A 4062-nucleotide genomic window follows, 5' to 3' on the forward strand; every position below is an offset into this window, starting at 1 on the left:
AGACACTCCATATTAACGAGAGTGACAGTAAAGAACATTGATGAAGACAAGGGTCCCACAAGAGCATAAATGATCAGTCCCTCCTCAAGCATCAGTATAAATAGCCACCTCCTAGTACGAGGAAGGGGGCTCGAAATTTCTCTCTCTACTTTCTCTCTATGTTTATTTACAAATAACCAAAAAAATTTTACTGACTTAGGCATTTGAGGCCCCAAGGCCACCCTCCTCAAGCCTCCTCTTTTTTGTGTTTTATAGGTCCAGCATTGAAGACTCGAGTCCCTAAAACCCGACCCAAATACTTACGAAACATGACGATAACAACTATAATATATTCACCCACACACAATCAACTTTTACAAATTTTTTTTTCTTAAAAAAGCCATAAAGTAATGGTGGGTGCCTGCCATCGAACTCCAGCAAACTCTTAAACATATTTCACTCATAAAAAATATTTAGCATTAGAGTTTTTAAGAGTTTAGGTTCTTATTTTAGAGTTTTAGATTTTCATTTCAAAATAATTTAATGGAGTGTGGTTTTGATTTTTGTAAAATTGATAAGAGAAGCACTTGGAGCCGATCGGGTGTGAATTGGTTTTTTACACCAGCGAATAACAACATGCCACACATGAATTTCAGTAATATTGTGAATAGAGCCACATGTAGCATATCACTACTTTTCAAAATCGCGCCGGAGACCACAGCTCCTCTCTTCTCTAGTTTTATCTTCTCTCTCCTCCCCCCAATCCCGTCGGCTTCCTCCCTTGCCTTTCTCTGGAAAAAAATTGTCCCGTCGACCTCCTCCCCTGTAGCTTCCGAAGAATCTGAGGGTTATTCCACAAGGGTTGATTAGGATCATGCAAATCAGCTCATTTGAGCATTTTATCAAACATCTTGCGTCCATTCCCATTTCTGAATACAGCAGACCAACCCAACAATCTAGCCTTTCCTCATTACATCACAACAAGCATTCACCATTACATCACGGTAATCATTTATCAGGTTCATCAGAGCAAGCATTTACGCATGAGGTATAACAAATTACCATGGAATACACAGCAAGAATCGGTATAAACAAAATAGAAGAAAATTCTGAAAATTCTTCCAAGCATTTACGCGGCCTAATGTTCAAAAACAGTACTCAATTATCTAATTAAAGCAAATGACAATTATAAGACATTTTGACAATTATAAGACTTTTGAACAAATTATGCATCGTGCGTACGTGCTTCAATGGAGGAGTGCCTTGGAAGGGTCTAGAAAATAGATAAGATTTTAAAATGTGTGGAATCGGAAGAAGAACCGAACAAAAATTTAGAAAAAAGAAGAAATGGAAGAGCAGAACGAAAAAAGAGAGGTAGAATCGAGGAGAGGATAAGCAAAAAAGATGAAGAATCAGGAGAGACGAGGGAAAGTCTCAAGGTTTTTTATAATAAGATGTGGTTCATTGTAAAACAAATACACTTGCCACATGTTGTGTTCCTATTGGCCGATGTGAATATGAGTTAGACACCCAACCGTTTCTGAGCTTTACTCAATTGATAAAATCATGAAGTGATAGTGTACGTAGGTAAAGAGGTTATCCTTTGCCATTACAGGGCAAGATGCAGGTGATGCTGAAATCCAATGAATGTCTATGTTTTTGGGCTTCACACGCATGACATGAACGTCACGTTCACAAGTCGACGCTATTTTGAATTTTCAGCATTAGCGCGTTTACAAGCGGACTTAGCTTGGTAGATAGCAGCCAGCTAAAGCTGAATGTTCAAAATAGCATCGACCCCTATTACATGGCTCATGGCATTCTGCTTTCATTACCTTCAGCTTCATGATCACATTGTAATTTTTACCCTTATCAATTAGCATGCTTCTCCTTGTACCATATCAAAATGTCTCATCTCCACGAAATATGACAGGATCAAGTTCAGCGTCATATGCAGATAAGTTTTAAGTTTTGTGTATCATTATTTTGTTGCCACAGGTTTGTCAATGAATAAAATATGAAACGACAATGAAATATTTTGGGGCAGAAATTCATGGACTTTAAAGGGGATGCCGAATTTATTATTCTCTTATGTTAGTAAAAGGTTCTACACAACCTCTCTACTATTACTCATCTACCGCATACCATCTTAGGTGTAATTTATTTTTCTTTTTTTAATAACTGAAATGTGCGTTTAGAGCTCCCCTCCAACTTTATTTCTCATTCGAATTTTGCCCCTTCCCCTGCGTTCTCTCTCGCCCCAGCATTTGCGTTCTCCTTCCTCACGGACTGAGTTCAGACTCTAAAAGGCTTTTGTTCTAAAAGGCAGTGAATCACAATTTTTTTCCTGTCCCTTTGTACGTACTGCACTACTCAAGGCTCACAAGAAGAAAGTCTTGATAGCACCACTCCTCAATCCTGAAACCTTAACTGATTGCGGCATACAAAGTAAATGTGTTTAGAGAATATCAAAATGCATTTTCCCTGTCAGATTCTCACAAACAGAGAGGATGTAGCAATTTAACACATCCATTATCATTCTCACAAACACAAAATTCAACATCCATAATAAGCTGTTTGGTTCAGTATTTCCGTCAAACACATAATGGGCAAGAACAAAGATCAAAGAATCAAAAAATAAAGTGCGAAAAACAACCTCCTAACAGGGAAATTACACACAAAATCAGTTTGACAAATATTCCAACCCATCTACCTGATGGGGATCAAGTTAATTGCTCCCAAGCAGAATAATTAATTACAAATATTCAACATAAGCACAAAACTTTAGTATCACTGTCTATAGTTGTGAACATGATAGAATGTCTTTTTTCCCAAATTTCATACGATATTAGTGACAATAAATTTTCAAGCTACTTTCAATTTATAGTCTCTTACCAGTTAAGAACTTTCTATTGTCTGCACCGTTACAAGTGGCTTGCTTAACAAACACCTTACCAGTTGAGAACTTGGGCAAGCCAAATAACTAACACCTTACCAGTTAAGAACTTGGGCAAGCCAAATGAATGAAGACACAAGATGAAGCATCGGGAAGATGAACAAAGCAGTTGTTAGTAAACGGAGCACCGAGCGCAATAGATGAACAAAGCACTGGAAGGAAATTGATCTAACGGTGCCATAGATCTGGACTCATGAGAAGGTGTGAATGTTGTCTAAGGGACACAGTGGAGAAGCAACCAGTGACACATGTGAAGGTCTATTTCTGGACAGAGGGGGATTTGAAATTGACGGGAGGAACCAAAGACACACAGAGGGGGTCGAGTTTGCCATTGATTTGAGCTTGCCGCTTGCCCTAGATTCACTGCTATGGGTTGAGTTTCCCATAGATTCAAGTGCCAAGCAATGGGGGGATAGAGAAGGGATGAGTTGAGTTGATGCCAACGGTGTTGAGAGAGAGAGAAGAGTGCAAAACGGGGAGGGAGCGCTTCTTAGGTTAGGCCTTTGAAGAGATAGAGAATAGGAGAGCTGAGAGCAGAGGGGCTGGGAAAGGAGATTCAATTTGTGTTTGTCAAAGAACCGTGACGTGGAATTAGACCCGATTTGCCACGTTGAGGGTGTGCAGTGAGGACCGACTGTTGAACAGATTTTCTCTTCTAGATGAGTTACCATGAGAAAATCTGTTTGTCGAACTAATTGACAGTAATTTTTCTGTTTGGAGGTTGTTTTCCATAATTTGTTTTTTGATTCTTTTATCTTTGTTCTAGCCCATCATGTGTTTGATGGAAATACTGGACCAAACAGCTTATTATGGATGTTAAATTTTTGTTTGTGAGAATGGTAATGGATGTGTTAAATCGCTACATCCACTCTGTTTATGAGAATCTTTTCTTGAGGAGTGTAGTACATACAAACGGCTAGGGAAAAAATTCCGATTCATTGCTTTTTAGGACTTGAACAGTTGAACTCAGTCCGTGTGGAAGGCGAACGCGAATGCTGGGAGGAGAACGCGGGGGAGGGGCAAAATTCAAATGAGAAATAAAAGGAAAACTCTAGTCCTAAGCTGGTCCACTAATCCTACACCACATTTCATGACGTGGCAAACCCGGTCTGGTCTCCACGTCACGG

The 4062-nt window shown here is 39.3% G+C and overlaps 1 long non-coding RNA gene across 1 annotated transcript; it reads right to left on the reverse strand.

Annotated features, from left to right (window-relative positions):
- Positions 1 to 566: 566 nt before the first annotated feature.
- Positions 567 to 3657, reverse strand: LOC122304893. Its single transcript, XR_006241005.1, has 2 exons — positions 2875 to 3657; positions 567 to 820 (listed from the first exon to the last, which is right to left on the reverse strand). It is a non-coding gene; the product is annotated as an uncharacterized LOC122304893 (long non-coding RNA).
- Between the last annotated feature and the right edge of the window lie 405 nt (positions 3658 to 4062).

This window comes from Carya illinoinensis, chromosome 3 (assembly GCF_018687715.1).
Source record: "Carya illinoinensis cultivar Pawnee chromosome 3, C.illinoinensisPawnee_v1, whole genome shotgun sequence".
Lineage (NCBI taxonomy): Eukaryota > Viridiplantae > Streptophyta > Magnoliopsida > Fagales > Juglandaceae > Carya > Carya illinoinensis.